Source organism: Saccopteryx leptura, chromosome 6 (assembly GCF_036850995.1).
Source record: "Saccopteryx leptura isolate mSacLep1 chromosome 6, mSacLep1_pri_phased_curated, whole genome shotgun sequence".
Classification (NCBI taxonomy): Eukaryota; Metazoa; Chordata; class Mammalia; order Chiroptera; family Emballonuridae; genus Saccopteryx; species Saccopteryx leptura.
Genome location: NC_089508.1, coordinates 158227687 through 158248198, shown reverse-complemented (window position 1 = coordinate 158248198; position 20512 = coordinate 158227687). Strand labels below are relative to the sequence as shown.

The 20512-nt window shown below is 46.3% G+C and overlaps 1 protein-coding gene across 1 annotated transcript in view; it reads left to right on the top strand.

Moving 5' to 3' along the window:
- TRPC7 (transient receptor potential cation channel subfamily C member 7) overlaps positions 1 to 20512 on the top strand; it is a 145071-nt gene that overhangs the window by 53373 nt on the left and 71186 nt on the right. The gene's annotated exons all lie outside the window — the stretch shown is intronic.

The following is a 20512-nucleotide window of genomic DNA, read 5'->3' as shown; positions in this document are numbered from 1 at the left end:
GAGCACTGATCTTTTATACAGTCCTCCCTTTAGATACATAACACATTATTCTTTTATCAACATTCATCTGCCTCAGGTCATCTGCTAATTTCTTGATGGCAGAGGAATTTTGTAAGTAAAATTGTGGTGAAAATCTTTGCTTAATACAGACACTTCCATTTACATAAAACAACCATAATTGTATCTTTCCTGAATGACTGTAGTAACCTCTGACTGGTCTAGCTACCTCTGCGCTCTCCCTCCCCTCCTCATCCCCACCCCCCTACCCCCCACACACACACGTACACAAGCAACAGAAAAAATTTTAAGTAGTTAGATAGTATCATGCCTCTGCTTAAATCTTCCATCTGAAAGTGAACAAGACAGGCACAGTCCCTGCCCTCAGTCAGGGAGCTCACAGTCTAATAAGCTTCATGGCCAGAAGCAGAGCCTGAATGGTCCTTGTGCAACTGAGTGTTCCTGGGAGAAACCTGCCCTGAAGAACAGGGGCAGGACGGGGCAGGGTGAGGCAGGACAGGGCAGGAGAAGAAGTTAGGCTATGTGGTTTCAGTGAAGCCTGACTTCAGTCTGATCTCGTGGGGGAGTTCTGGAGTGTGAGGAGCACTACAGACCACGGCCCACACCGAGGCAAGGGGCCTGGCCTGTGCACACCTGGGTCACGCAGCCATTAGCTGCAGGCTGCCCCCAAGTGAGGGGCATAACTTCTCAGGCAGTTCTGGGCAAAGCAGCTCCCAGTGGCTGAAGGGACTTGCTGGGTAACGGTCTATCTGTGGGCCTGCCTCTCTGCTCCTTACATAGTCCACACTCGTTCCCACCCCAGAGAAGTTACTGATCCCCTTCCCTCAAATCTCTGCTAGCTGTGTCCTTCTCATCATTCAAAACTCTGATCAACTGTCTCCTTCACAGAGAGACCCTCCTGACCACCTTATCTGAGTGTGGCCACCATGTTATACCCTCCCTCATCAGCCACCCTCTGCCCTTGTGTCCTCTTTTCTATCACTTGTTTACTTATTATCATCTATTTCCCCAACTCAATGAACTCTGTGGCAGCAGCTCACCACTGTATCCCTAGCCTAGAGCAGACCCATGCAAATAGAAGATTCTTAAAAATATTTATTGAATTTGATAGAGTGAATGAATGCACCATACTTGAGTTTCCTTACAGTTCTTATTTTTCTGAACTACAACCACACATTCAAAGTGAGATGCACTCCTAAATGCTGTTGAGGAAACGTTCAGGGTTCTCTTGAGAATCAAAATGAGATAAACAGGGAAGTAGCCCATGATAAACTACTAGATATTAGGCATTACTTATCTCATTCTTTCTACAACTATGGCATCGAGTCCATGGAAATGCAGATAATGACTGCTGACCTTGTTTTATTCAAAAACAAGGAAGGGCCCTGGCCGGTTGGCTCAGCGGTAGAGCATCGGCCTAGCGTGCGGAGGACCCGGGTTCGATTCCCGGCCAGGGCACACAGGAGAAGCGCCCATCTGCTTCTCCACCCCTCCGCCGCGCTTTCCTCTCTGTCTCTCTCTTCCCCTCCCGCAGCCAAGGCTCCATTGGAGCAAAGATGGCCCGGGCGCTGGGGATGGCTCCTTGGCCTCTGCCCCAGGCGCTAGAGTGGCTCTGGTCGCAACAGAGCGACGCCCAGGATGGGCAGAGCATCGCCCCCTGGTGGGCAGAGCGCCGCCCCATGGTGGGCGTGCCGGGTGGATCCCGGTCGGGCGCATGCGGGAGTCTGTCTGACTGTCTCTCCCTGTTTCCAGCTTCAGAAAAATGAAAAAAAAAAACAAAAAAAAAAAAACAAAAAAACAAGGAAGGAAGAAAGGGAGGGAAGGAAGGAAGAGGGCGGGATGGAGAGGGGAAGAAAGGTAATTTAAATACAAAATATCACTGTTTGATTAACTAAATTACTAATAATTTGGCCACAAATTGCATCCTGAAGAAATTACAAATCAATTTTTATAATTATTCTATAATAAACCCACCTGATATGCAATCATCTGACTGCTTTGCTCCCCCCCTTCTGAAAGCTTTTGGCTCTTACTGAACAGAGACTTGCAAGCTTAAAGGAGGAAATACCCATGTGACACCCATTAGCAGCTTAATCTGTAGACACTAAAAAGATAAGTGGGACCCAGCCCCTGCCATTAGGAGCTTATATCCCAAAGGGCTACACATACCAAATCCACCTTTTATCTAACAAGGAAAGGAAAGAGTAATTCAGGCAAAAATTATGTGGGAAATCTTCAAGGAGGAAGAATGGGTAGCTGCTGAGTCAGAGTCTGTAAGGCGGGTCAGAGAGCCAAAGAAAAGGGGGATGAAGACACTCAAATGGAGAAGACAGTAGGGGAAGCACAAAGGTGTGCTAATGTCTGGAGAACTGCAGATGGTCAGGTGAGGGCATTCAGGAGGAAGGGAGGCCATGGAGGAGGAGACACACGAGGTAGGGGTCAGGAGCCCAGAAGCAGAAGTCGTGCTCAAGTGCCTTCATTCCATACATTCCACAACAGACACAGAACCCCCGAGGCTGTCTTCACATTTGCCTTTATAAACTTACTTATTATATTTACCGCACAAACTGCATTATAACAATGAGAAAAATACAACGCAAAGAATCATCTACAATCACATGCCCCATATGTCAGTTTTCATTTGTTTATATTCTTCCGGTCTTAGCCACGTGCAGGCATGTTTACATACTTACAGCTATAGATTAAATAATTTTATGATTTGATTCACTTAACATCTTGGTAAACATTTTGCTGTTTTTCTACAATCGTTATTTTTTCTGCCAGCACAACACTGATGTACCATTATTTATGTATCTTCCCCACTTGTGAACATCCACTTTTTATGTATATTTATCTTTCACTGTTATCACCATGCAGCACTTTTCTTTCCTCCTTTTCTATTTGCAAACAATGAATTTCTAAGAGTGAGGTTATTCGGTCAAAGAACACAAATATTTGTGAAACACTTTGCAAAATTATTTTCTCAAATGGCTATGCTATTTTTAATATCAACAATATTATACAACTGAACTGGTTTCATCAATACTTGGCAAGCACTAGGTATTATTAGGATTTTTTCCTCTAACTTAGCAGATGTAAAATTCTATGCTGCGCCTATTTTCAAATGCATTCCTCTGGTCACTGAGCAGATGAGCATTTTCTCTGTGAATTCAGCCTGCCCGTCACTACTCACTGCACCACACCACCAACATCCTCTAGCATTTCCGAACTGGAGCCTTGACCTTTTCCATGTTGATTTGTACAGCATCGTGCAACAGAGAATTTCTACCCATTTGTGTCCAGGTCAGGGGAATGTCAAGACAGCAGGTAGCTTTGCTTCCATAGGGCAGTGCAAAGGTTTGATGATCAATAAGAGAACAGGGCCTAGCCAGAATGCTCTTTGGAAGAGTTCAGTGGGAGGTGATGAGGGCCTAAAGTGAGGTGGTGGCTGTAATCCTCTACGGAATTTCTGTAATGATCATTTTAAAGGTGAAAACGGGACTATGCAACCAAAGGCAAAGTTCAATCTAGAAGCTTCTGCGAGGGTCTGGCCTACCAGCCACAGGATTAATGGCTTTATCACATTCCTAAATTGTCTTAACAGAGATTGCATTTAGGTGAGGAAGGGAACTGTAGGCCATGAGGAGCCTGGACGACTCTGGTAGGAAGGGGCAGTGCAGAGCTGTGGTCCACTGGATGAGGAGAGCGGTGGTGGAGGACAGGAGAGAAGGATCAGGGCTTGAGGGTGATGCTCAGAGAGAAGTGCACAGAGTGGCTCTCACACGGAGTGCCGGCCCTGTCTCCGCTCCTCACGTGCATGCCACATCCTCAGAGCAGCTCAGGCACGTTTTCCCACTTCACTGACGGAGAAGGGAGAATAAGTCAAGGAAAGTTAAGCAGCTACTAAGAAGCAGAACAGAGATTCCAACCCACATTCCTGGCCCCAAAGCCTCTGTTCGTAACTACCACACTGCTGGGACCAGAGACCAAGCCCAGCTCTCCCTGCCCAGTGGGTTGTCAGAGGAATTCACAAAGGGGGGGGGGGGCAGAGGGCAAGGGAGCACACCAAGCCAGGGCTCCTGCTCCAGTCCACAGGTCCCATGCATGAATGCCAGCGGTGGCAGAAAGTGGCGGGAGCTGGCTGTGTACACGGACGCCTCGGAGATCCTCAGAGACACAAAACCTTCCCCCGACCTTCACCAACCCTCTTGTTCTCTTTACCCAGATTATTTTTAGTGAACATAAAATAATACTTGATTTTCTAATGAGGACCCTCACTCAATGGGCAGAAAGATGTTAAAATGTTCATTAATTTGGAAAGAGCTTTCAGTATCCATCAGCCTGAAATTAGGGAGAATTTATAAAGACAAAGTTCCAACAACCAAATCCATTAGCACCAGCTACAGGATCCTTTGCTGATAACAGACCACTGCCCAGAGAAAACTGACCATGTACTGTGAGGGCGGAGGACATATACCTGCATGTAATGGTCTTTTATAATTATAATTGGTTATTATATTCATAAACAGGGCATACATATCGTGAAGGTTCTTTACTTGGTTAAAAGACTTCTTCCTAAAATCACTAACTCCCTTTCAGATAATCAAACAGTGCATGATTCTGCTGAAATACACAGCTTTCCACACATGGGAAAAGACTCCTTGTAGAGCAGTGGTTAGAGTCACGCACTCTGAGTGAGAGCCTGGATGGCCTCAGGCAAACCACTGGCCTTGCTCTTCCTTCATCTCCAAAGTGCGGCAATGATGCATAGCAAGTGCTGGGTGAGTGTGGGCCACGGCACCTTACAAAGGTGATCCTGCAGGAATACTCTGATCCGTAGCAGGTACTTGGGACACTGGCTACATATTACCTGGGTCATAGGCCAGACATAGCCCACTCCAAGTTTGATACTCTACTACTAGGAAAAAATTATCTATTTCTAACTTTAATCTGTTCTTTTGAATTTTTTTAATATTATTAAATTTTTATATATAATATTATACATTATGTACAGATATTACATGTGTGACTAGTGAAGAAACAGGGATAACCAATATGACTTTGCTTCATGACTCTCAGGGGTAAGAAATCTCACTGCTTAACTGCTTACCTGGCACCCATGAAAGCCTGGAGTGAGCGTCCTGTCTGTGTGACCTTAGACAAGTTACTCAGCCTATCTGGGCCTCACTTCCCTCATCTGTTAAAAAAAAAAAGGCTAATAATTGTGTCTATATTATGTTATGAGGATTAAAATAATGCATGAAAATCACAACAATGCAATGTCTAGTGTATCATAAATTCTCAATTAACAGTTGGCTCTTATGATTTATTAATTTTTCAAAATCACGTGAAGCCTGGCCTAGTTTTTCTAGGGAAGTCTGTCTCAGTCACCCTGGGCCACCCTCCTCTGTGCCATACCACAGTCCTGATGACTCACCTTTGCACCCAAAGAAGCTCATGGCCTATGCCCTTCTCCTTGTGAGTATGTGATGCCCGTAACACGCCCTGATCAGCACCATCTGCCCCAAGCTGTGGCTCTTATTTATTCAACACCACTATGACCCAGATACCATAGTAGATGCTGAGAATACAATTCATAAAAATTAAACAGACAAGAATCCCTTCCCTCGTGAAGCTTCCAATGAAGCAAGATCTCTTGGTCAAACTCGTGCCAGGATCCTCCCCTTCCACAAAGAAGCCCCTTGGGATTGGCCAATTTCCCCAGTACTCTAGAATGACTCCATTTCGAGGTCCTTTTACCTTCTGGACAGAGTTCAAGTGGAAATCCCCAAAGCCCACTCCCCTCATCCAGTCTCAGAAAGTGTCTCTCCTACACCAGGCACCCTCCACTAGCCCCTTTCCTTCACTGGGACTTGATCCCCAAAAAAGGCCAGCATGTGGTCTTTAGAATCATCCCTAAAGCCTCCACAAACTGTGAATTTCCTCTCGAGCCAGGACCACCTGATTCACAGAGCCCTCCTGGCCATCTCCTTAAGAGACGGAAGGCAAAACGGCACTCACTCTCCTATGACAAGACTTCAGCTAAGAAAACAAGACAGGCTCATCTCCCAGGCAGATTATTCAGATACCCAGTGATACAGAGGGGTTAAGAGAGGAGGCACTTAGGGCTCAGGTAGCGGTAGGAGGCATCTGGGCTACAGAGCTGTCAGAGAGAAGGAAGACATAGGGCAGAGTCATGGGTCTGATAAACAGAGGAAATGGAAACGGGACCACAGCAGAGTTCAGAAGCCCGAAGGCCATAGGGAAGACCATGTACACAGGTGACAGTCGGCTGTGATGATGAGGATGCTTCTTCCCCAGGGGAGGGAGCAGAGCAGGGGAGAGCAGCAGGGAAGAGAAGCGGTGAGGACTGAAGAAGGGGCTCTTGCCCACGGCCCCACAGAAGAGGAGACAAGATGGAATGCTGAGGACTGGACAATAAAGAGAGCTTTTCAACTGACCTTTTGGTGCATAAAATTTAGTGGTTTTAAAAAGACAGTCATTATATTTGGTTACAATTCTGTGGGTCAGGAAATCAGATAAGGCTCAAGTAGGAAGATCTTATATACTACACTGTCTGGAGCCATTAGCTACACTGAAGTCATTTGGTGGCTGGGCTGGAATGGAAGATGCCAGCAGGCTTCACTTACAGGTCCGCACATCTGTGTTCTTTCATATGGTCTTCCTCTCCTTCTCCACTTGGCTATGCTGGGATTCCACCACTACAGTGGTCTTGGGGAACTGCTCTTGTACACGACAGGTACCTTCCAAGGGGGAGCTTCGCCATGAGTGAAGGTAGATAATGAAGATCTCTATGGCCCAGTCTTGGAAAGCCTTGCAGCGCCACTTCTGCCACATTCCAGTGATTCAAATAGATCTCTTAGAGCTAGCCCAGCTTCAAAGACAGCAGGACTAGATCCCACCTCTGGACAGGAACGAGTCAAAGTCGCATTGCCGAGCATATGAGATGGGAGATACTGTCGCTGCCATCTACCCCAGGAGGAAAAAAGGGTTAGAGCTCCCATTTGTGGGGGTGCATTGTAGAGTTAAGGAGATGAGCTGCAAGAGTAATTCATTCAACGTATATTCATTGAGCATTTTCTATGTCCTGGACACTATTCTGAGTGCTATGAAATAAAAACAGTCCTTGCCCTTATGGAGCTTACATTCTAGTACAGTAACAGTCAGTAAATGCGTAACACAAAGTCTGGTGGTACTAAGTGAGAAAGATACATAAAGCAGGGTAAGAGGACAGAAAGGGATTGAGTGGTAAGCAGAGGGGAGACTTCTATTTTGGTCAGGATGGTCAAGGAAATCCTTGGCGTGTTTCAGGAATAGTGAGGAAGTCAATGGGGCTGATTCACAGTGAGCAGAGAGAAGAGTAGAAGGATGTGAAGCAGATAAGAATTGGATTGCCCAAAGTCTTACAGACACAGGAAGAAATGTGATTTTTTTTCTAAGCATGGTGGGCAGTCCTTCATTGGTCTGGCCTCTTGTCCAGCTGAAGGAGGCTTATTTCTTAGCAGAAACCCATCCTCACTAACCACATAAGGCCTTTTCCCTGCTCTTGGGGAGAGGAGGAAAGGGAGATAGATTACAGGATCCACCATCATCCTTGAGCCCTCTGGCTTATCCTCAGGTTACCAGGCTTCCCCTCTGGATCCTCAGAGCCTGGGAGTAGTGTCACTGTTATACATTTGACATTACAGTGACTAGAAGCTATCCACATTTGGTCTGGAAAAAAATGTAACAAGAATTCTGCAAAGCTCCAGATGGCTTTATAAATTAAATTAAACCAACAACTGGCCCAGGAACTTTCCCCATTGTAATTACACTATTGATCATTAACATTTAAAGAGATTGCAAGCAGAATCCTGGACATTTGCAATAAATTATCATTGTCTACTGGGCAGGTTCCATGAATCAGGTGTGCCTGGAGCCTTTTGAGACTGTCTGATGCTGTTATTTATTTATTTTTTTTTTTAATTTTTTTTTTTATTTTTATTTTTTTACAGAGACAGAGAGTGAGTCAGAGAGAGGGATAGACAGGGACAGACAGACAGGAACGGAGAGAGATGTGAAGCATCAATCATTAGTTTTTCATTGCGCGTTGCAACACCTTAGTTGTTCATTGATTGCTTTCTCATATGTGCCTTGACCGTGGGCCTTCAGCAGACCGAGTAGCCCCTTGCTGGGGCCAGCAACCTTGGGTTCAAGCTGGTGGGCTTTTGCTCAAACCAGATGAGTCCGCGCTTAAGCTGGCGACCTCGGGGTCTCGAACCTGGGTCCTCTGCATCCCAGTCCGACGCTCTATCCACTGCGCCACCTCCTGGTCAGGTTCTGATGCTGTTATTTAAATGATGTTGTTTTGCTCCATGGTAAATAGGAGAACACTGGGCGTGGAAGTGGGGGCAAATATGTGTGCACATGCAATCTACACTATGGCCCATGTACTAAAAATGAAAGCCTGTTACAACTCCCTGTAGCTGCCAAGGCACGCTGCCTTTCAAAGTCATGTTTGTCTCCATCTAGCATGATGTAAGACCCCTGAGGGGCTCCCATCTCCCATCACTCCCTAACAGGCCATGCACCCTGAGCCACCTGTGCCACTCCTGACACATCAGGCTCTGAGGCATCACTAATAACAACAATTTATTCAGAGCTCAATCAGTGCCCTTCACCAGGCCAAGTCCTCTGAATGCACTCATTCAGTGCGCCTTCAATACTGTCATCCCCACACACAGATGAAATGGATCCGGCTCAGATGCAGTCAAGATCTACCCAACTCTCCAGCCCAAACTCTTTGCAGCTTCTTCTCAGCATGACTGATTACAGCCTTCAACTCAAGGATCCATACTCAGGGAAGCCTGTCATCACTGTCCCTCCACATCCCCTCCTGGGCTGGATACTATTTCATGGCATTCTGAGCTGAGTGAGCCCTCTTATAGCATTGAATTTGCCAGTTTACCTGTCTTCCTGACAAAATTTTGAGGGCCATGAGACCCAGGATATTATTTTCAATCTTTGTGTTCCTGGTGTCTGACTCAGAAGGCATTTACTGGATGGATAGATGGATGTAAATTTGTGAATACATAGATGTAAACTTAATATACCACAGTAACTTACAGGATTCTGTTTCTACTTCTGAAGAATGTGATCATGCTGAGAATAAGAGAGCTTTCATTTGCCAGAGGATAAAAACCAGCATTCAAATTATGACCAAAATTAACACAACCTATCAAGAAGTTTTCTATTAAATAAAAGACATCTTCTGTGTGTATATATTCATACATATATCAGAGCTTGGGGTTTGGCCCCTGAATGACAAAGAAGACTACAACCTCTTCAAACACAAAACATACGTGAATGGAATCTCTGCATTGGACTCTGAATATTCCCATTCCTCATCTGCCATCTAAGAGCAGGAAGCCCACAGTCAGCTATACAACCAGGTGTGACTTCACCAGAAATGAATACTGCATGTTTCTCAGTCTTTGGGGTGTGATGAGTTTCCACATTTTCCAGAGAAGGGAAAAGAGTTAACTGAGGAAGTCCAGGCTGGAAGCCATGGGGACAGAGCAGGCACAGATACCACAAAAAGAAAGCAACATGCACTAAGTATCAGGCCACGGTAGTGCCAGGTTCTCTAAGTAACCATGTGCCTAAAAGTATCAGTGGGGAGAAATGGGCAGTTCTCTGTGTGCTCTAGATGTGAAGAATTATGGTGGTTGTTGGGGAAGGGGAGGCTCATCTTAGACCGTCCATAGTGTCTGCATAGGGTGCAGAACCAAATGAAAAAGTATTTGAACACTATCTATACTGGGTTTAACTTTATTGGTCAGGTTGGTGCTGGCAGGTGGAAGAGCAAGAAATAAGGTTAATTTTTAAGGAAAGTCTAAGAGAAAAATTCCCAGAAGCAGGGAGAAGTCTGGCCAAGCCCTGAGTGTAGGGGATGAGCAGGGATTCTGAGTTCTGTGCAAGGCGGTCCTCGGATCCTCCCCACAGGCCAAGGTGAGCTGTACGTAAGAAGCTGAGAGTCCTGGTCAGGATTTAGCACCTCTCTCCACACAGATTTTGGGAAACTAACTCATGTAGTCAAATGGAGGCAAAATAAAATAAGTCATCCTCCACTTGGGATCATCAAAAGCAAAACCACGCAGGCCTAAACCCTGAGCAGGAGAACCTGTGGAACAGTGGAAGGCATCACTCACCCTGGGCATCACTTCCAGAGACTCTGCTGGAGCAGGGCCCTGTAGGGAAGATGGACGTGAGGAGAGACAGGCATCTCAGGGGCAGATGAGATCTGCAGAGGGATGTGATGGAGAGCCAGTGGCCTGACACGCTCAGGAAGCAGTCAAGACCCCGAGGAACTTAGCACCCACCACCAAGGGGGAGGCCACCGGCCCAGCAGCAGAAGGTGAGAGAGCAGCCCTGAGGGCAGAGCGAAGGATGGAGGGTGACACCATCCACAGAAGCAGGCCAGCCCAGGAGGCTCTGATGTAGGCAGGACAACTGATCAGAGAGTTGGTGAGGGAGCTACAGAGACACCACAGCAGTGTACCTGTGCTACGGACCTGGGAAAGCTCAGAGGACATTTGGTGACAGGGAAGGTGAATTATGCAGGGTACCTGAATCAAGTAGAAATACTCAGGAGAAGGCCATCACAAAGAAATTCCCTACCACCCAGCCTGAACTAGCTTTGAACCAGCAAGATTTGGGAATTAACAAGCTTCCCAAAGGCCAAGACCTTGACCGTCTGCTCACCGCAGTGCCCTCCGTGCCTGAAGGTGCCCGGTGCACTGTGCCAACGTGCCTCCACTATCTGTCCGGTGAAGACATGGCTGCACGTCTACCAATGGGCTGGGTTTGTCCTCACCAGCTACCAAGATGTGGAGCATCTGTGTCACATGTATGCTGCTTCTTAAACCAATGGCTATGCCATTACTTCAACATTTATGTCTCACATAAAAATACTAGTAACAGTAATACCGTATCAGTATTGAGAATTCAAATTTTAAATTTAAAAAAGTGACACTAAATCTCAAGTATGTTTTAAATATAACAATGTATACACAAATAAAACCATCAAATAAAAGTAAAATACATATAACACATATATAACATTATAAAATAAAGTTGTAGGAGTTGAAATTCATTTTAAAGTTATTTTTAAATAATTATGTAAAAGTAAAATGTAAACTGTGATTTTAAAAAGTAAGATGCATCAAATACATTACTGTTGAATTATATGCACATTTTTTTCTCTGCAAGAACAACTTGAAGAATTTAGAAGCATAAAGAGAAAGTTCTAAGTAAATTTCCTCTGTTTCTTTCATCGGCCACTGACCTAATATTTCGTTCAATAATTTGAGAAATCTTTTTTGAAAAATGTATGACCACCCCAGCTTGTCACTCACTACTAGCTCCAATAACCCAGGACTGCATTGTTGTACTGGTTGGAAGCTGTATTTTATATTTCCAGGAAGTATTTGCAGTCTCTCTTAGTCTTCTCTTGTTTAATTAAATACAGATGCAGATTTCATCTGTCAACATCAATTGCCTCTGGATCCCTGTTCTCCTTGCTGATAGAGTCTTTTAACTAGAGTAAGAACTATTCTTGCAAGAAAAACTTTGCTGTTATCAATAATCAAATTTCTTCCTCTACTTAAGAACCATGAGCCTGACCAAGCTGTGGCACAGTGGATAGAGTGTCAGACTGGGGCATGGAGGACCCAGGTTCGAGACCCCGAGGTTGCCAGCTTGGGTGCTGGCTCAACTGGTTTGAGCAAGGCTCACCAGCTTGAGCCCAAGGTCGTTGGCTTGAGCAAGGGATCACTCGGTCAGCTGTAGCCCCCTGGTCAAGGCACATATGAGAAAGCAATCAATGAACAACTAAGGAGCCGCAACAAAGAATTGCGATGTTTCTCATCTCTCTCCCTTCCTGTCTGTCTGTCCCTATCTGTCCCTCTCTTGAACTCTGTCTCTGTCACAAAAAAACAAACAAACAAACAAACAAAAACCATGAAAAATATGAATACTCTGTAAGTGAGCATACCTTTGACTGATTAAAAAGTTTAACATGTGGGCCCTGGGTGGCTGGCTCAGTGGTAGAGCATCAACCCAGCATGTGGATGTACCATGTTCAATTTCCTGTCAGGGCACACAGAAGAAGTGATCATCTGCTTCTCCACCCCTCCCCGCCTTTCTATATGTCTCTTCCCCTCCCACAGCCAAGGCTCCATTGGAGCAAAGTTGGCCCAGGTGCTGAGGATGGCTCCATGGCCTCGCCTCAGGCGCTAGAATGGCTCCAGTTGCAACAGAGCAACGGCCCGGATGGGCAGAGAATCACCCCCTAGTGGGCTTGCCAGGTGGATCCCAGTCAGGTGCATGTGGGAGTCTGTCTCTCTGCCTCCCCAGTTCTCACTTAAGAAAAATACAAAAAAAAAAAATAAGTTTAATATATGATATAAGTCTTAGACAAGGCTTAAGATATAAGTGATATATTTGTCTAACTTTTATTAAAGAAATAAATTATATCAACAACAAAAAACAACAACAACAGTATTTTGGCATTTAAAAATTGAACCATACACCAAAAACTGGAACTGCATTTTCTGAACCCTTGAAACACCTCTGAGTTAGTCATAATTATGGTCATTTTAAGATGGAGAAACTAAGGCCTGAGGAATTAAGCTACTCTGTCCCTCACGAGTCAGTGGTAGAGCCAAGAGTGGCACCCAGGCAGGCTGACCCCAGGACTTGTGCATGTTCTATGATCCCACGAACCTTTGCACCCCGGGGACAGCACAACCCTCAGGAAAGTCTGCAGAGTTATGGATCCAACCTGGAACATCATCTAGTCAGAGTTTGGGCTCAGAGAATTACCTTAAACTACAGCTCTTGGCCTAGTTGTCAGTGTTGCCTGGGATTGGGATCCTAACAGGCTCTTCAGTCAAGCATTCTTGGCTGGAGCCTACACTTCTGAAGGTTGTAAGTCTGGGCTTAATTGGCCTCTACATTAACCTGGTTCCTGGCAAAGTGGTGCCCAGCCAGTGGAGCCACTGCTGAATCATTTGCTGCTGCTCTTGTCTGTATGCAGGAGAGAAAGCCCAAGCTCCATCTTTAGCGTGATGACTCACTCCTTTCGGGGAGATGAAGTTGTCGAGGAAACTGGCTTTGAGCCTTGCAGACTGCTGCTTTCATCTCCACTGGGACTTGGCTGGCCCATAGTCAGAAACACAGAGAAATGAGAGTTCTAATAGAATTTTAAAACATGAGGTCTCCTGGCCTCTGTGGGCTTGGAAAAATCTCTGTGGTCCCTTGTGCTTTGGTCTGTCCATTTGATATTAAATTCAGCTTGTGGAAATATAGGACAATAGCTCAAAATATTGTCCCTGAAGTCAGACTGGCCTGGATTCAAGTCCAGACCCCATCATAATCATCTTTGTGATTACAGGCAAGTTATTTAGTTTATCTATGTCTCATGCTTTCATATTTGAAATAGGGATATAAAAATGTCCATCTCAATAAATTGATGTGAGGGTTAAACAATGTAATGACTGTTAAGCACAGAGCCTGACATAAAATAGGTACTCAGTAAACATTAGCTATTCTTTGTCATGATAATAATAATTATTATGATATATTTTCTGGATTGATGTCAGTTTTCAGTAATAATTATATACAAAAAATTAAACAATCTTCATCCAACCCAAAAGATAATCCTCAAACCCTATTTTAATCTCACGTTTCAATCTTCCCTCCTCAAGAAGACAAGAGCCTGGTTTAGTTTTCATCGCCTCTCCCTGCCTGTCCTCTATTAAAGAGGTGAAGACAGCTCAGTGTTCATCAGACCCTATGTAATAGAGGATTTTTTTTATACTTAGAAATTCTGGGACAATGAGTCACAGAGAAAATCATGAAGCAAATCTTAGAGGCTCTAGAAGAGCATGTAGTTTATCACTCAACAGATGTTTCCTGAGCACCTACTATGTGCAGATCATAGGGCTGCATGCTCTTGGGGATGCAGAGACAGTTGGCTCCCTCAAAGAACTTAAAAACAGCAGAACAGATCAGCTGTAAACACAGTAGTACAGCTATTCACAAATGTGACCGTGAGCCATGACTGCCAAGTGAGTGGACCACAGAACAAGACCTGAAGGAGTCTACAGCTAAATAAAAATGGAACCAGAGAGAAATAGGATGGAGCAGTTGTCCCTGAGCTCAGGCAAGAGGTGCTACATAGGCCATGTCTGGGAACAGCATTTAGAACAGCTTGGCCGGAGGGGAAGGCTCAGAAGGGTGAGTAGTTGAAGAAAATCCAAGGTCTCTTGTGGTTTTCAGCTGCCAGTCCATGGACCCAGTCTGCCAGAAATCCCATGCAGATCCACAAAAGGGTTAACCACCCTGGTGTTGTATGAGATTATAATCCGCAGACCAGCAGTTGAAAATCACTGTGCTAGAACTGCTTCCATTTCTCCTTTGGTTTCAGGCTAGAAAAGAGCCCTAAGCAAGGTAGAGAGAGTCACTGCCTAGGTATGGAGTGTCCCCTCTGTGACATTGTTAAAGAGCAGAGACAGCCACCTGGAGCCAGTAAGAAGCTCACTCTGAGACCACCGTGGGACTTGGCATGACAATACAGTCACCTGGTCAGCACCCTCTGGGCTCGGTGCTATGGGAGGGCTCCTGGTGAGCACTGGAAGACCACACACTTAGCACTGGCCTCCAGGAAGTCAACCAAGGCCCTGCTGTCCCACCCACCCTCGGGAAATGACTCACCCACAGCTCTAGCATCCAACTCCATTTGTTTGGACCCCGCACCCTGAAGACTGAAGCACAGGCTACTCATGAGCAGTTGTCTTCAGCATAAAGTCATCCTTTCTCTGGGAAGAGAGAAGCTGCTGAGTCCTCAGGGCAACATACCAATCTGGACATTTGTGTAAATGATCTCTCTGGAAAATTGGAGGTTTGCTGAACTTGAGTGGGACAGAGTTTTCCATGTCCTGCTGTTCCTGAGAAGCAGAAACAGATAGCTGGCTTTGACAATGAGCAAGCTACTCAACTGAATTAATGCCGTCAAGTCTCTATGGGCATGAAGGGCCTTTTGAAGGGCCCATCCCCGCTTGCTGCCCGGAGACCCTCAGGATGGCTCTACAGCAGCCACCTGAGGGAACCACAGCCGTGGAATAACCAAGCAGCATGCTGGGGTTGGTCGGGCTGTGGGGGCACGCATGGGAGAAGCGAAGCAGCGGAAAGGCTGGAATCGAGTGAGAGACACCTGTACAGGCATCCAAATGGACTCTTCTAGCAATAAAGAGAATGTCTAAAAGGCACTCAGGTGCTCAGAAAATGGAGACTTTTGAAGGCAGTGCTGCAGAAAGGTGAGGAGAGGGAGGCAGAGGTCAAGGCAATGTAGGTGGAAGAGCCAAGTGTCCCCTCAAGTTGACTCTGATCCCTGTCCCCTCCTCGGATCAGTTCTTGAGCAACCGCTTAGATGATGGTATGAATGTTTTCCTGATAAGATCCTTAAACTCCTAGCTCAATTGCCTTTGGGAATGAAGCTGTTGTTATCATCTTCCAAGCTAGCACTTCTAGAGTGAAAATAAATTTAGTGGAGACATGAATTCAGTCCTTTACTTATTCATCATGTCTCCAAGAAAGCAAGCAAACTTTCGGCCTCCTGTGCCCATGTGCCTCCTCCATCTGTGGTGACGTGGCCAGAGCGACACCATGGGACGATGGGTGAGAACGGCCACTCTGGTCCTACAGATGGTACCAGGTTTGCAGTCTGAACACAGAGAACTTCCAGCTGCAGCATTCACTCATGCAAACAGTCTCACCTGAGAAGCCCTCGCCGAGTCCCACACTATGGACTGCAGGAGCCCTCCAAGAGGGGGCTGCTCTCTGTCAGAGGGTCAGGCAGGCATAGAACTTTGACAAAAGGGAAATGCTAAGAACTGCATCTGGACAGGAGAGGAGAAATTCTCACCTGAGTGGGTAGGGTAAGCTTTCATGGGAGCTGGACAAAGTTTGGACATATGGAGATAAGAAAGACAGCAGTAGAGGCAGCAGGAGCACCCTGGGGCAGAGGCTCAGAGATGGTCAGGCCTGGGGCAGGCTCTGAGAGCAGCTTCGCTGGAGTCTGGCCAGATGAGGGCGGGGAAGAAATGAGCAGGGGTCAAGCCAGAGCAGCAGCTGAAGCAGTTTTCTTGCCTTTGCTCTGTTTTCTTCTTCCACCTCCCATCAATCTCTTTCCCCTGCTTCCTTTCTCCCCACCTAGAATCCTTTCCTCCATCTATGCCTCAACCCTTCCATGCATCCCAGACAGTGCAAGTGGGGCAGCCCCGGGATTAGCAGAGAACTTGTACTGCTGTGGAGAAGGCAGGCAGACAAAGTGGGGCAGATCCGGGATTAGCAGAGCTATAAGGAGTGTAAAGGAGAACAAAAAGGGAGTGTTTGAGAGAGAAAAATAGGAAAGTCATGGTCTTGTTTTTATTCATTAAATACTAACAAAGTGCTTACTATTTGCCAGGTGCTGTTCTAAGCACTTTAGAAATACTCAGTTAATCCACATTACTGGCCTCATTTTACAGAAGAGGGAGCTAAGCATAGAGGAGTCAGTGATCTAATAGCACATGGCCAGCATGTGTCAGGACCAGGACTTGAATCCAGGCATCCTGGCACCAGCCCATGCACTTAACAGCCACCCCCACCCCCCCACAACCCCTCCCCAGGAAGTCTCATACCCTGTTGCAATGTGTGTGAGCAGCTGGCCCGAGGCTGTTAACATCCCAGGAAACAGCCCTAAAAATACTCAATAGTTACTGTATTTACAGAATGGTAATAGCTCTTCAACAACTATCCATCCTTAAAGCATCATATATTTCCTCGTGAATAAATATAAAGCAGAGAAAAGAGTGAAGGAAATGGTTTTCGTTTGGCCCATAATAAAGTAAAAAAGCAAAATAACAGCGAATATTTGGCCAATATCCCGAAGAGTTCCCATATGCCAGCAATATATTCTCACTATGTCACCAGGGCCAGGGAGGAAAAAGAAATTTAGGTGAGATATTATCAGAAAACTAGCTTTGGGGAGAAATGTTATATTAACCATGAAGTCTGGTTGAACATGCTACCAGGTAAATGACTTGGGATGGATTCAAGAACCAGCAGCCACATAAATTCTGGTCCCTTTGACTTTCAGGTCCTGTTTTCCCATCTGGCTCATCCCACCAGCCTCCTTTTCCATTACAGGGACTTCTGCTCAGAGCCCCCTCCTAGTTCTCTCAGTGTAACTTTTCCTAGCCCTCCCTGCCCCTTGCCCAGTTCTCTAGACAGTCCATCCCAATGGTGGATGTGATGTGATATTTTCTTCAGAAGCTGCCAAGCTCCACATAGCCCACCTTAACAGAGCCTCAGCTCCAAGCCATTACATACTCCCTGCTCTGAACAGTGAGAACCATGTCATTGTGAAAATTGAGGCAGTCACATCAGTTCTTCCCCAGAATAACTTTCATGAAAATGTACCAGGACCTCACCAGATGTTTTAGGGGCAGCAATGGTCCCTGGGCAAAGCTCCTGGTGTCACCTAAACTTTGATCATTCCATCCTTTTGTGAGCTAGTTGTCAAATGAAGCAGCCCAAGACAGTAATGACTTCCTGAGTTCCCACTTTATTCTAGCTGTGTGCTTTCCTTCCACTGCTCCTCTCTGACCCTGCTTTTGAAAACCCGCCCCCTGCCCCTGCCCCCAGGAGTTCTTCCTGCCTTTGTTCCCTGGCTGAGTGCCCTTTTGGTTGGGGTGTTCTTTGTGTTCAGATGGTATGCCTCACGTTACTCTCATCTTCCTTGGTTCAGGGATGATATTTCTCTATGCTTCAAAAGCACAATAGAAAAATCCTTTGTTACACATTGAACTGGATGTCACAAAGCTGTCTTAGAAGACCTGCCTCAGATACAGAAAAGTGCCCATATAACAATAAACAACAATTCGGGCTTCATCTATCAGCTGCTGTCAACTTTCTGGGAGCCTTATAGTAGGAAGTCTGACTACAAATAAAGAACATATTTGGAGCTAGGTTGTTTCATTATGGAAGGGGATACAGCTGGGGAAATTAAAAAGATGTGATCAGAGGAGGACAGTGTCCCAGTGTCCTTAGAGAGCCCTTGTTTTATGGGGACCACTGTCTTCCTCCAAGTCAGGTAAGGGCAAGTTGGAACGGTTCCAATGTGTTCTCTCTCAAAAGTGCCTCCCCTCCCGCTCTGCTGCCCATCAGCTGGGCTGACCTATGTGCAGACGGCAGCAGGAGCAGCAAGGGCGGACTCGCCCAGGACAGACAGAGGCCAGCGGAGGGAACTAGAAAGGGCGTCCTGCCAGAGCAGCACAGTGCAGGGAGCAGGGTGAGGGGAGCCGTCAGCCACAGGGTCTTCTGCTATTTCCTGGGCACATGTCCCACCCTCTAATCAGACTGAGTTTCTCCAGAGCAAAGCCACTGCACGCCCAGAGAAGGCTGACTGCTGAAAAACCACACAACCGTCCCCCACCCCTACCGCCACCCTCTGTGGGAACTGTGTTAACACCAGGCTCTCAGAATTAACAACACATCCACAGTACTGTCTTGCTCGCTCCACTCTGCTGTGAGCCAGAAAGGACACAGGAAAGCACTCTGCCTGCCACCAGGAGCTCCTACCTTGATCAGGGAGAATCCACTGCCCTTCTTTTTAGAGGCTGCTATGAATGATGCTACCCGAAAAAGCCTCATTTGTAGCTGAGGTTTGAATTATAGAATTATTAGGGCTGCTACATAAACCTTTGATAGTGACCTCATAGGTCACCTGGCTGCTGCCATGAGTTCCAGAAACGGGAAACAAGAATGTGCTGCCATCTGCATTGTTAATTATTTTGTTTAGTTTTTTTATAATTTTATTTAGAAAATTAAATTTAGGCCCTGAGCCAGTTGGCTCAGTGGTAGAGCGTCAGCCTGGCGTGCAGAAGTCCCGGGTTTGATTCCCGGCCAGGGCACACAGGAGAAGCACCCATCTGCTTCTCCACCCCTCCTCCTCTCCTTCCTCTCTGTCTCTCTCTTCCCCTCCCGCAGCCAAGGCTCCATTGGAGCAAAGATGGCCCGGGCGCTGGGGATGGCTCCTTGGCCTCTGCCCCAGGCGCTAGAGTGGCTCTGGTTGCGACAAAGTGACTGACGCCCAGGAGGGGCAGAGCATCGCCCCCTGGTGGGCAGAGCGTCGCCCCCTGGTGGGCGTGCCGGGTGGATCCCGGTCAGGCGCATGCAGGAGTCTGTCTGACTGTCTCTCCCTGTTTCCAGCTTCAGAAAAATACAAAAAAAAAAAAAAGAAAAGAAAATTAAATTTAATAAATTTAATAGGGTGATACTGATCAATAAGAATACATAGGTTTCAGGCAAACATTTCTATAGCATTTGAGCTATTGATTATATTGTATAAGTAGCTTTTTATATTGTTCTTATAATGAAAAAGCATGTTTCCTATTTCCCAGGAATCACTGTACATGTCCCCTTAAAACCCAACGAAGGAGATGAAAACCAGCATGCTTTGCCCCAAGGAGGTCAGACGGAAAGTCAGTCCCTCTGAAGAAGGCCAGGTCTATCTGCTCTGGTGCATGGATCCCAGCTCCTATGGCACATGGCTATCCTAAGTAGGCCAGAGAACAGGGCTAACAAAGCAAATAGTGGCTTTCTCCTGTCACAGGAGCAAAATAAGCAAATGAATTTAATTTTCTCAAATGTAAACTATATTCCTATACAGTTTACTCAAATATTGCCTATTACCAGTTTCTACTGGTCAGGCCTCAGAGTCAACTAACAACTGGTCAAGCAGCACCACGTATTTGCAGAAAGAGAGTGTGGGGCTGCACTTCAAGTCAATGTGCTGGATTAAGCAGAAAAGGGTGAATGCAGGGGTGTCTCATGGACCATGTAGCAGACTGGAACTGGGCTCCAAAAAGGGTCAGACACCAGCTGAGCCTTTTTCTACACAACTTCATCTTCTTTTTCTCTTTTTAACTGGCGTGTCTACTACTTAATCCACTCAGTGGAAGATGTCTGCCCAGATCTCCCAAGGTTACACATTATAACACTCTGGAAATAAAGAGACTGCCTCTCCGATCACAGTTTCCAATACCCTGGTGAGAAAACCTGATGGGCCCAGTTTAAGTCAGGGGTGCACCCCTAGTCCAATAAGCTCTTCCCAGAGGGCTGAGATCAACAATACAAAAGGATCACAGGAGGCTCATCCTTTAACCTGAGCATTAGAGCAGTTCAGAGAGAAGAGAGGGTAATGAAAAGCTAGTACATGGGGACCCAACGTGTCAGTGCTCCAGCATACCACAAAGTGCTCCATGGACCCAGGCAGCCCGCTGAGACCCGGCGGGAAGTACTGAGGAGCTTTAGCACATCCTCCGGAAACACTGCAAGCACTTCCTCTTAGACCAGGGGTCCCCAAACTACGGCCCGCAGGCCGCAT